Here is a 12,583-nt window from a genome sequence, read left to right as displayed (position 1 = left end):
TGTCTATGGAACTTGGAGGGTTTAGCTTTGAGGGTTTGGTGAGGGGAAAGGATGAATGGCAGAAGTTCCCTCCTCACCTCTGAGCCAGGAGTGCTGACTGGCACTGCCCTGTATTCTGCTTATCCGTATCTGCCATGGGACTCTTGTGATGCCTATGGAAAATTGCAGGATTTTGGTAAGAGCACCCTGGGGTCACAAGGTGCTCCTAAGAAATTTTGAAAACATTAATTCCTAGCATTTGGTGGAAGTGGAAGTAAGTCTTGTGTTGGTCTTTCAAATTGAAACACCTTCTTGTGATAGGAATGTGTATTTCTGATTTTTGTTCTGGAATATTTTTCTTTTGTTTTCTCTGTCTTTTATTCTTTCTTTTTGTTCTTATTAACCTCTAGTTCTGTTGATGTTAGGACAGCAGGATATTTTAAATTATCTACTGCATGTTCACCTCCACACAAATGAACGTAGGAAATATGAGCTTCCTTGTAGATTCTCAGGTCAGCTTTGTAGTTTCTTTTTAGTTTTTAGACTTTTTTCATTAAAATTGATTATTGTCTTAAGTGAAAGTAAGATTACAGTGGTGGCTTATATTGTTTTATATTGTTCATATTAATTAGTGACTGTGCCTATATGTGTCTGCCAGGAAAATGTGAAAAGCACAGAATTTAAAAAGTAACTGTACACAGTGAAATTAAATTTTGTATGTTTTTGCATTACATGTTTTACTAGCCATGACACTCATTATTTATTATAATGCCTCACAGTATTCCCATAGGAATAGGTTCTGCTCTGATGATGCAGCTTTGGAAAATGCAATAAAAACGCACTGGAAACCTCAGCTTTCTAATAGGAAGTTTCTTGTAATCAGTGAAGTTAAAATGCATCCTCCCAGTAAAAAGGAAGTAGGATAGAGGTCAGTGAGCCAGGTAAATATCCCTCCTCTCTGTCACTAGCTGTGCTTTTTTCTTCTTTTTCTCCTATGTTGGAAGTTTGGTCTTGAGGCCATCTCCTGTGTTTTGGCATAGGGCAGGTAGGGAAAGCCCATATCTTCCTTTCACTGCTGCATAAGGACCCCACCAAGTTTTGCCACATGAGGTTCACATGTAAAGGCAAAAGTTGTTGATTTGTGGCTGAAGCTGTGACTTCATTGTGGTTTTGATGATACTGTAGCTGAGTCCTTGGGGAAGGGCAAGGCCTGTGGCGTAGAGCACGTACTGTTGTTTGTTCCTCTCTTCGTTTTTCCACTTGCTCAATTAAAATATGTCTCTGGCCTGCTGCTAGCCCAGTGGCTAGTGAGAGTGGAGGAAACAGATCTTGCAGATTTAATGAGCACATCTATTAATATTTTGCCAGAGTCTGATGTTCAGAGAGGTCCGAAGGGAACACCAAGGTCTGGATGCCTTCTTCCCCATCCACACTCCTCTAAAGGCCTCTCTAAAAACCCCACTTGAAACAACTGTTTATCCTTTTGGAAGAATCATACTTAAAAAGAAAGCAGAATCTTTGTGTTGCCCAGCATGGCACCAGTTGTCCTACATTTTGGTGCAGCTTTGTTACGTGTGTGTTGGTGCTGGAGATGTGCAGAAAGCTTGTCCACCTGCCCCTGGTGGCCAGTGACAAAGAGTGTGGAAGTAGGCAGAAGCAGGGTGGAACCTGGGGGACACAGTGGGGACCCTTCTGCTGCCTGTGTTCAGCCCTGCAATTTTAATGAGAACACTTATCATATTTAGTTACCATATGTGGGGTGATCTGCCAGGACAGCCCTGCTGAAGTTGCTTTTTCGGTCTTGGTAGCAATTATATTACATTTCTACTGGTGTTTTCCTGGCAGCTGAGGACAAGTCTACAGTTTTTTAGGTGTGTTGAGGAGGCCATGAACAGGTGACTCCAAATGTTTGCATTGAACGTGCAAGTTCTTCCTAATGAAGCAATGAGTTGTATCTAGCAGGCACATATCCTTAGCTTGCTGCCTAGCAAGACTTCACCAAAAGAATTTTATCAGAAGCTAGTATTTAGCTTCTGAGAGCACCATGCCTCTTCTGCACATAAATAGTGCTAATTTGTTATACATTAAACCAGCAGGCCACTTCTGACAGTGCCTGTGCACCTCATCATCTGAATGTGCAGACATCTCTTCTATAGATATAGTACATATAAATATATGCAAAAGATACTGCCTGGTCTTCTGACTTGTAAGTTTGTTTGTGAGCATTCGCTTAGTGTGAAAAAAAGAAGATAAATTCTGAAGTGGACCTCCCTTCCCCCTTTTGATTACTGGGGTGCTTGTAAAGGAGTCATTTTAATGCACAGCAGGTGTGTGTACGTTGTGATCGTATGTTCCCATGCATTAATAGTATTTATAGTCTTTCTCTAAGAGGATAACTTCTTAGTGCTCTGTTCAAATCAATTCTGTTTGGGTGAATAAGTATTTAAAAAGCGTTAACAGTAGAGTGGATTTACCTTGGTTGAGATGATACACAACCTTGAATAGCTAGATGTTTCTGTATGTGCAAGCAGTTCTATTTGAGGAACAATCACAGGTCCTAATACTTCTCTGACACCAAAATTTCAGTTAAATTTCCAGATGTAAAATAAAGGTAAGGCTTTTGAATGAATGGCCAGGGAATATGTCCTGTATCATTTAATACCAAATACCTAATAAACATCAGAGTGCACATGGTGGGATTCTGCAAGCTTTCTTTGTGCTGATAGGCCCAATAAAGTCTGTGGGGCTGCATGTGCAATATTGGATTACAGGGTTAGGGACTATATTTTGTGACTCTTACTGCTCGTATAACTCTGACTACATGTATTTTCCTTTAAGTATAGTCTGGACAGTCTCAAAATGTAGCATTTTAAAGGTCTCTTGTTAACACAAGCCTATTTATTAATTAAAGAAACAAATGTAGAAATAGTAAGATGTTTAATTTAAGGTTTGATCATTTTCTTGTCATAGAGCCTTAAAAAAGAAGAAAATAAGAAAAAAAAATCCTAACCACACACCCCCTGACATGAACCAAAAAAAACCCCACCAGAGAACCACCACCACCACCACCACAAAAAAAACCCCCAAACCCCCAAAACACCTGTAACAACCACCAAACCATAGAATTTACTGGGATAAAAGAGGGGAAGGTATATTCATAGCTGAGAAGTAAAACTGAATGGTTTGGTTTTTAGAGCTAGAATTGAAGGAAAAAATATGGTAGAAATTCCTATATATGATAAATATGGCGTAGATTGTGGCTTTTAACACCAGCCTTAATAATGTCAGGAATACTGTTCTTCATCATTTTCTGGTTTTGCATGAGCTTAAGATAAATTATGTAGGTTTATCCTCAGAGCATTTACATAGTGAGATTATTTAGGTCATAGTTTCAGCTTCATGCAAATTGGAGCTGCTGAAATGTACCCATTTCTTTAACATTAGTGATTTATTTAAAATGTGTGTGGTGACAGGCAAAGGCTTCAACAGTAAATACTAGTGCTTCTTGTTTAAGAAAACAGAATTAAATTGGAATAAGTTGCTCTCCTATGAATTAAGTAAAATCCAGTCTTTTTTGGATAAAATGAAAGTAGCCTTTTGCTACTTTCCAGATTTAGATTTGCTTTATTTGAACATGATATATACAGCTTCATATAGCCTTCTGCTAGGTCCTAGACAGAGTTCCTAAATGCCACTGAAAAAATTGACAAATCATTCAGAAACCTGATCTTCTTCACCTTACTGCATCGTGCCTTTCAAAATGAAGTTGTTGCTAAGGAGATAATTGCAATGCATTGCATTTCTTTGGCATCAGAACAGTGAAGAAGCCTTATAGCAAATTCTTGTTCTTCTGGTGTTCTTCAAATGTCTGTTAAGCCATATCCCATTTGATATCCTTTATGTTCTGTGGTCAACAGAGATTGTCAGAAATGTGGGGCTTTAAGATCTAGACTAGATACAATTCAGTTTAGCAAGCAGAACTTGATCCTAAATGATTACTATTGTTCAGGGCCTGTAAAAATAGTTCAGAGGCTTAGTCAGTACTACATTAATAAATGTAGTGAGCAAGCTTTGAAAAAAATATTAAGACCAGTATCCCATGAAGCTATACAGGCCACCTGTGTAAGATGTAACCCTGTGGAGATTTAAGGCTGCCTTCCCAAAGGGCCTGTATGATACTTGTAAGGCACAGCTTTGTCCAATTTGCAGCTGCATGTTTAGGCATGGACCCTGGTCATCTGCTGGTCTGGCAGGTCCAGCAAAGGCAGTGTTTGGCCACTGTCCAGCTGCTGGAGCAGCAGTGTTTGCCAGCACTGCTCTGATGGGTCCCATGTGTCCCTGCTGTGCTCCTGCCCCAGCTGCCTCCAGGTTTGCTGCTGTGCTCACAGAGCTCCTCTGCACCTGCTGACCTTGGCACTTGGGGACAGGAGGATGAAGGGGCAAAAGGGAGGGAGGAAAGAAGCTCTTGACAGAACACATATGTTTTGGGGAAGTGGTCATGTCACCAGTGTTGGAGTGTCATCTTGGCCTAGGGAAGCTGTGCATGCAGGGTGAGCTGGACAGAGCATCTGGAAGGTTCTGAGTAACTCTCTGCCCTATCATGGGACACAAATAAGGCTCATATGTATTTACATACATAAAATTATCTGTCTCTAAAACTATCTAGGCATACTTGTATGCAAACTTGGTCCCCTGTGAGGAAGAATTGCAAGGGCTGAGACTGTGCCACGTTGCAAAAAAATCATGACCATAATCAGATATCTTAATATAAATGCTTCTGCAGGAAGGTTTTCACACTAGCTTTGCATATGTACCCAGCCTATCTGGCTGTGGGCAGTGAAGAGGGATGGAGTTGGTGTTCAGAGGGCACTTCCATAATTCCAAAGGTGGATTCCTACTTGGGAGAAGCCCTGATTTCTCCATGAAGTGTGGCAGCAGATTGGCTGGTTAAGTATCTATTCTCTGAAGTATGAAAGCCTCTTTCATTCCCTGTTGTGCCCTCTTCCTTCTCAAAGGAATCAGTGTTCTCAGGAATCTTGTTCAGTGTAACATACCAGAGTTTGCTTTGCTTAAGAATTAAGTGTCGGAATTGTAGAGGAACTGTGAAAATAGATGGCTTATCAGCCTATTTAATTAGGTACTTCTGTCTCTAAGAAAAAGTCCTAAGGCAGTTATTAGCAACTGATACTCTGCAAAGAGGGCTTGTGGGGGATCCCTTGTCATTGTTCTGGGAGTGCTTCAACTTGGTCTCTAGCAGTGTTCAGAAACCAGAGAGCTTTAACACAGCAGATAAGCTAAACCAGAAGGCATCATCATGCCTTTGTGCAAACATATTTTGGGTATGGGATGCAGCTGATTCCCTATCTTCATAAAATGTAAAGTGGCACCAGACTACCTATGCTCTTATCTCCTGGGACAAGCAGACCATGACTGCTCAAATTGGAAAGAAAATGTGTAAGAGACATGTGATTTAGGACTCAGATATCCCAGTCAGTATACATGAAGTAAATGGAAATAGTTATTTGCTCATAGCATGATGATGAGGGACACTCATTGGATCCATTTGCCACAGAATTGAAACAAAGTGAAGTATTTTGATGTGCAGCAACCCCTGAGGTAAGTGCCATAGGACACAGCTGAGGCCAGAGGTGTGGGTGCTTTCAGTGAGGAGATTCACAGAGGAACAGTTTAGTTGTGATAGTTCAGAAGGATGTTCTGAAGGCAGCTTAAATCCTTAAGTGACAGCTGAGGACATGCTAGGAGAAGGATCACTCCCATTGCTGTCTTTCTGCAAACATTGCTTTTGGCCACTGTCAGAAAGGTTTTTGAACTAAATCAGCCTCTGGCTTTCCTGATGCATTTTCCTGCAGCACAGGTGAGACTCCAGACTATTAGTTCTCCAGTATCTTTTAAAGCTAGGGAGTGAAATACATTTTGTAGCAATCACCTATTTATTTGCAGTGTGGATTCAGGCTAACTTTGCCCATGCAATACTTTATACATTTACTTTATACAAGTTATTTATGCAATACTTTACACAAGTTAACTGCTGTCAGGAGTCATTATTTCCATTGAGAAGAGTGATTCATCTTTCCATGAGTAGTCAACAGATCTCTCAGTGGGAATGAAATTTTAGCTCATGTCACCCACCATTCTGTAGGAGAAAATACATATGGAAACAGGACATTGTGTTTGGATACATGTTTTCTGTTGAACTGGGTTGCCTAAGAACTTTTGTCTCAAGTGTTTTGAACAAATGTAGTACTTATTTATCCAGATTAGCTTCAGAATGGTAGTTGTGGAGGAGAAGGCTTGCTCTTAGGGGCAGAATAGCCTCTCAAATGTGCCTCGGTCCTGATTAGGAGAACCAGCTTTTAGCTGCTACAATGGCTTCTGGGGATGGTTTCCCCATTTCTACTGTATTCCTTTCATCTGTCTAGTGGAAATTTGCCTTACTTTTCTTTAATTGCTTATCAGATTGATCTGTTAGAGGTGTTACTTACATTGGAGAAGCTTCTTGGGCAAGAGATAACCATACAGATACGCCTTCTGCACTACTGTTACTGTGAAAATTTGGAAAGAATAACCATTTGGAGAACACAATTTCTAAGGATCTATAATACATCCAGCATATCACAAGTTACCTTGCTCTTCACTTGTGTCCCTGTGTTGAAATTTTTATTTTTTGCTTCAGCTGTCTTTTTAATACTCAATACACAAACTTAGTAGGAGAGTTGGATGGAATTTGGAAAAATCTGAAGTTCAAATGCCACTGTTTTATAAAGAGAATAAATATGCTGCTGAACAGCATCTGTATTAAGCTGGGGTAACTGTACATATTTTCAAGCATTGTATTTCTTGTGAAGAGATGTCTATGAAGGTTAAATCAAAGGACAGCTTTTTGAGAGGGCTTTGAAACTGTGCACCATGACAGGATATAGGACTTTGATCTATTCAGTTTTAAGAACTAAATTTTGGCACAGTAATTGTCCCAAATCCTAGTCTTCAGGAGTCAGGACACTGACATCATTAAAATCATTTTCATAGCACAAACCAGGAGCAGGAGAATCACTATTCCAAGTGCAGAGTCCTAAGCTTTGTGCAACCACAGAAATGATGACAGTCAGAGGAACACTATGAGAATGTTATCAATCATTTTTTTTCTTTTGGTGCTTCCTGCAGCACACTATGGTTCAGGCAATGACTGTGGTAAGAGGCTTTTAAATTGATGTAAAGACCAAGTTGATTTGACATGTTTTTTTAACCAAGTGTTTATTAGTTGAAATAATCTTGGGTGTTTTTTGGCATAGTTTATGTCTGAGTGGGAAATTGAATCATTGTCAGAAGTCTGTGTATATTTGACCATGTTAAGCTGAAGTTACCAAATGGAACTGTGGGAGGCTTTTGGCTTGTGTTTATGGAGAATAAACCAAAGCTCCTACCTTGCTGCCTCAAGAGCCACAAAAATGTTAATAGAAGTCAGAGATGCAAGAAAGAAATGTATTCCATATAGCTTGTCTACTTGCCAGTACTAGCTTTTTCCCTGGGTTACTTTCCAGTATTTTGTTCCATCTAGTTTAAGGTATTACAAGGGATGAGGCTTCCTCTGCATTCCTGTGGAAATTATTTTGCAGTGCTCATAAGACTTTGTGATTTTTTTTTTTCCTTATTTATATTTCCTGGTTCTTGTATTTCCAGAGCAGAATCTGTACCAAAACTATCAGGGGTTGCTTTCCTGTTAGATTTGGCAAAATGATTCAGCCTTCCTTCTTAATCCTGTCTGCTTTTGTTCAACTGGATGAACCAGTGAACATTCACATGCCTCAAACTACAAGCCTTTTAGGATAGGTGATACTTCACTGCAGGCTGCTGTGAGCATTTTAAATCAACCTGCATGTATCAGGTAAAGTAGCTTGGAGCTCTTAGAGTTTCTTTTATTGCATTTTCTTTTGTTTCTCCTGGACTGGGTTTTCACACAAAGCCTTCCTAACTGGTTTCCTGTGTTCTCCTCTCTTCCACCCCTCTCCCCTTTAGCACTGAGGTACTTGTGCACAAGCCTCACAGTATGCTTATGGAATGACCAAGCATAGGCACTTAAAGCTAGACTAAGATGAAGTCAATGATTCATCAGTAAGCAAAAGCTAAAATTAATCATGTAATCTGTCTATAAGACTGGGCAGTTTTTCCCCATTTCATCAAAGATAATTTGTCCCTAAAGAACATGTTCTTTGTATTTGGACTGTTAGGTACCCAAGACAAACTAATTTGAATTGTTGGATGAGTCTCCAGGAACATGTGAGCTTTTTGTTTCAAACCCCAAAATATTTCTGTTCTATTATAATTTAATTGGTTCCCTCTATTTTTTCTTTCAATTATGTATAATAAAATTAAATACATATTTACTCTAATCATTGTAACTAAATTCATCAAGAATGGTCGTGATAGGACAAGGAACATTCATTTGAATGTTATTTGCTTCCTGAGCATTTGTTCATTTAATTCATGAGCCAGGTGAGGTGATTGGAAATCGCTTACTTTTTCATTCTTTGTGTTTGGCTTGGTTTGCTGAGCTATTTTCTTGTGTGTTGACTTGCTTCTCAGCTTTTAGCTTGAGCTAGTGTACACAATAAGGTGCACAGTGGCACTTCTTGAAAGCTGCTTCTTGAAGAGTTGCCATTTGGAAGGAAGCACAGAGGTTGTCCTGCAGACCTGCACGCACATGTATAGCCTACATCACATGCGGGTACGCCCTGCCTCAGGTGGGAACAGAAGCTGCCAAAGGCATACAGAGACTTTTGTAACACAGAATCACTTTTGTGAAAGATTCGTTTTTAAATCTTTTTCTCTCCCCAAGTCAAGTTTGTAAATGCTTTTTTAGATCTGTTGTACATTCTGGAGTGTTTCACAGTCCGATAACAGATGAGCTAAGTCGCTTGCTGCCAAAACCCTGCGAAGTGTGAGCAGTATGGAGCCTAGGGAGGAATGCTGGGCTTTTAAAACTATGCCAACCCTAAATTACGGTTTAAATCATAAAGTCATCAGTGCTCTTGGAAGAAGATGCAAACTAGGATCACTGTACATAAAGGGGCAAGATGTGTACAACACCTGTAAACACAGTAAAAAAGGAAAGTAAGAAGCTGTGGATATCACTCTTATGAGGATATTTGTGCTGCATGATCAGTCTCTTACCAATCTCATAGCTGAGCATTTTTAACACTCTGCACTCCTAGTTGCTGTTCCCTCAGAGCCTTTTCTGGTGCCTGAATTGGAGAGATCGTGATGTGGTGTAGAGCTGTTCTTGTCTCCTTACAGCTCTGACACAAGGTGTGGAAAAGCAACAAAGCAAAGAAACTTAAGTTTGGTGATGTGGTAAGTTTGTATCATCTTAAACCTGCTCAAATGGAAACCATGGCCAGTGCAGCTCAGGAAACTTACAGCAAGTAAATTTACACCAGCAGTGGAACTTAAAAATAATTAAACACATTCTTTTTTATGCAAGTAAAACTTGTATGCCAGATGCCATTAAGCCTGTATCTTTGTGGCTCTGTCTGCCCTCCCACAGCATTACATGGGTGCAGATTTTTGCTTGTTTAATGGAAATATGGTCATGATTGATACAGATCAAATCAATTTTTGCTACTGAGAGATTGATTCATTTACTGAGCTCATGCTAGTGATTATGTGAATGCTTCCTCCGATAGCAATTTAAAAGTTTTCTGACAGTCAGCCTGACCTGACACAGCTAGTTTAAAACATCAGGAAGTTTTGTGAGGGTATTGGGGATGGAAGTAGAACCCTATAACTAAGTTCTGTGCACATTCAGAGTACTCTTTGCTGCTTATACAATTTTAGTGCATCTTTATTGGTGCTACTGAGCAAATGGACAGTTTTATTTGCTGAGAGTCAGCCAAGTGGCTCTCTATGGGAGAATGCTGATAAACCTGACTGTGTGAAACCTGTGTATCTCTCTGCTGTTTTGCAGACACAGTCTCTTTCTTCTGTATATATCATGTTGTCTTGGTTCCCCATCCCTGATTTGGCCTGGCTGCCACAAAGGTGGTAACACTTCTTAAATTCTCGTCCCTCTTCATGACCTTGCTCATTTTTGCTCACCTGAAAAGCTTAGTCTTTTCCTTTCCTCTGTTAAACCCTTTGAGACTATTCAGCACCCTGAAAAGTCATTATTCTTCCAGTGTTCCTGCAAGACTTCAATGTCTGTTTTGGTGAGGCAGTTAAGGAGTTAAAGGCTTGTGGAGTTTCAAAGAAATGCCGGACAGCTGCTGTTAAGTATTGCTACAAATCCTAGCTGACCTCATTCTTGTCAGACAACAGTGATAATATCCAAAAACGGGTGCAAGACAGGAAGTGTTTCAGGAAGGTATGTGTTTCATGCAAACACATCAGAAATCTGCTTTCTCCCAAGGCCACTTACTGTAAGATCCATATTAATTTAAACGAAACAGCGAAATTCCAGAATATGTTTACAGAAACATCATTTCAGTCCAGAAAAAACATTGCTTGTTGCTCTAATTACAAATGGCAAAAGCAGTTGTGGTAACCATTGCATGTATTTATTATAATGATATTGCTGGCTGTATGAATCTACTTTTTAAACATATGGGGGCTTCACGTAATTTTTGATAGTTTTGTTTACAGTTTTAAGGGGTGTCTTTGACTTAAAAAAGTGGTGAAGGAGGAATACAAGTTTACTTCAGTTTTCCCATTTACTTTATGCTCAAAGACTGATTTGATATCTGATGTGCTTTTCACTTATTTAATCAACTGAGTTCCTTAGTGAGCAAAACAAAGTCTTATTTTTTCCCTAATGCATTACCTGGCATAGAATTTAAACCAATTGGCTTCTGAAGGATTTAACATTTTTTACTAGTCAGTCTACCAAGTTATCTGCAAAAGTGTCTTGTATGTACAGGTTCTTATTATTTTCATTGTACTGAAAAGTTCAGATATGACAAAACTTGTATTTTATTTATATTTTTCAGAAGTATCCATGTAAAAACATGCAAATAAAAATGATTCCTACCAGTTCAGAGTTCTTCCACTGATAGTTAGGGATATTTTCCCTAAATTTCCTTAGTTGTCTCCAGAATTGTGCCTCTTATAGTACGAACCTGCAGTAAAAATCAAACATAAAAGATTATTTTTTAAACAAGCATAAGTAAATATTGCTTGAGAGATTTTTTTTTTTCTTTAGATTGCAGAGGTCCTTATTTCAGCATTAGCTTGATAAATTTTTATAAAATAATTTATTAGGAGTTAGACTAGATTCAGTAAGGATTCTACCATTAAAAAGTTGCACATGAATAATATCATTAACTGAAATGAAGTCTAGCAGATGCCTGTAGGAATATTAAAATAATGCACTGCTGTTTAGCATCTGATCTTTGTTTCATTTAAAAACTTTCTTCTTCTGTACTTATTTTCTATATTCTTCTATAGTTTAAAAAAGATTCATTTATGTTTTTAGGGAGTGAACAAATTCTAGCTGCTGGAACTCATGTAGTAATTTCCTCTTTGGAAATTTGCCTGTTTGTGAAGCTGGGTCACTGACCTTGAAGGGCCCTCTGAAAATTGTAGCTCATGGCCAGGGATCATGGGAATGCTGAACGGTATAATAGCAGGGGTTGGGCTTTTTTATTGAGATTTAGGACCTAGGACTTCAGGTGAGGTTGATGAGGAGATAAAGGCAGGCGAGTGGAAGGAAGACCTGAGTGCAACTGAACTCAGCCCTGCTACATTCTAAGGAAACAAACAAGTATGGTCTGTGTTTTTAGAAGATGATCCAAGGATGTAATAGAAAAGAAAGGGAAGAAAAATGGGATTATTTCGATGCAGGAAAATGTATTTTTTTGTTATTTACTGTTATCAAACTCCTTTTATACACACACACAGTTGTTTCAAACTGAATTATATTTTAGATTTGTCTGCTGTTTCTGGAAGTTATTGCCAAGAGCGAAAAACCACACGATACATTTCTAGTCTTAAACCATCTATTACTGATGGGTAATGACAGAGTAGAGGGAGAAGGCACCAGTTAGTCTGGGTTAGCTCATGTGCTCTGGATAACTCTTTCTTGAACCCTTAAATTTCTAAGGGTTACTAGGCTGTGGTGATTTCCCACTGCTTTTTGGATGTGATGAATTGTCTTCATTTCAATGTCAGGTAATCTCAAGTACTCCCATGATTATCTGCCTCAAATTTTTCAGGTAATGTGCCTTTTGATCACTTTTCTCTTGGCTATTTTAATAGGATAACAAATACCAGAAAGGCTGCCATTACACCTTTTAACGAAAGAAACACGTTTCAGTTTTTAAAATTACAGATGCCCTGCCTTGTCACTTACATTTTACTTATCTTTGCTTTTAAATGCTAGAGGCACAAAATTTTGGATCTGTAGTGGCTTTCTTCTTTAAGTTCTGAATTTTTGATAGTGAAGCAGGGAATTAATTCTGGAAGTCAAAAGGGAGAAAGTTTTTCTAATTACCACGCAGTTACTGATTCAGACACAGGAGGGACATAAAACCAAAATCCTGTTTTACTAACTTGGTTAAATAAAAAAAAATAAATTGTGAGATGCAGTGTAAAT

At 38.9% G+C, this 12,583-nt stretch overlaps 2 protein-coding genes across 5 annotated transcripts in view; one reads left to right on the top strand and one right to left on the bottom strand.

The window, feature by feature from the left end:
• CMSS1 (cms1 ribosomal small subunit homolog) overlaps positions 1 to 12,583 on the top strand; it is a 220,733-nt gene that overhangs the window by 91,166 nt on the left and 116,984 nt on the right. The window lies entirely within an intron of this gene.
• Positions 1 to 12,583, bottom strand: part of FILIP1L (filamin A interacting protein 1 like) — a 187,110-nt gene that overhangs the window by 89,368 nt on the left and 85,159 nt on the right. For 2 of the 3 annotated variants that reach the window (XM_086883032.1, XM_023942174.2), the window contains exon 3: positions 11,021 to 11,108. The gene's annotated coding sequence lies outside the window, so the exon portion shown is untranslated. Of the gene's footprint in view, positions 1 to 11,020; positions 11,109 to 12,583 lie in introns of those variants that run through there. The other variant, XM_086883033.1, reaches the window with a different exon arrangement.

Source organism: Cyanistes caeruleus, chromosome 3 (assembly GCF_971803275.1).
Source record: "Cyanistes caeruleus chromosome 3, bCyaCae1.hap1.1, whole genome shotgun sequence".
Taxonomy (NCBI): Eukaryota; Metazoa; Chordata; class Aves; order Passeriformes; family Paridae; genus Cyanistes; species Cyanistes caeruleus.
The sequence above is the reverse complement of the archived record's forward strand: the minus strand, read 5'-3'. Positions and strand labels throughout refer to the sequence as shown.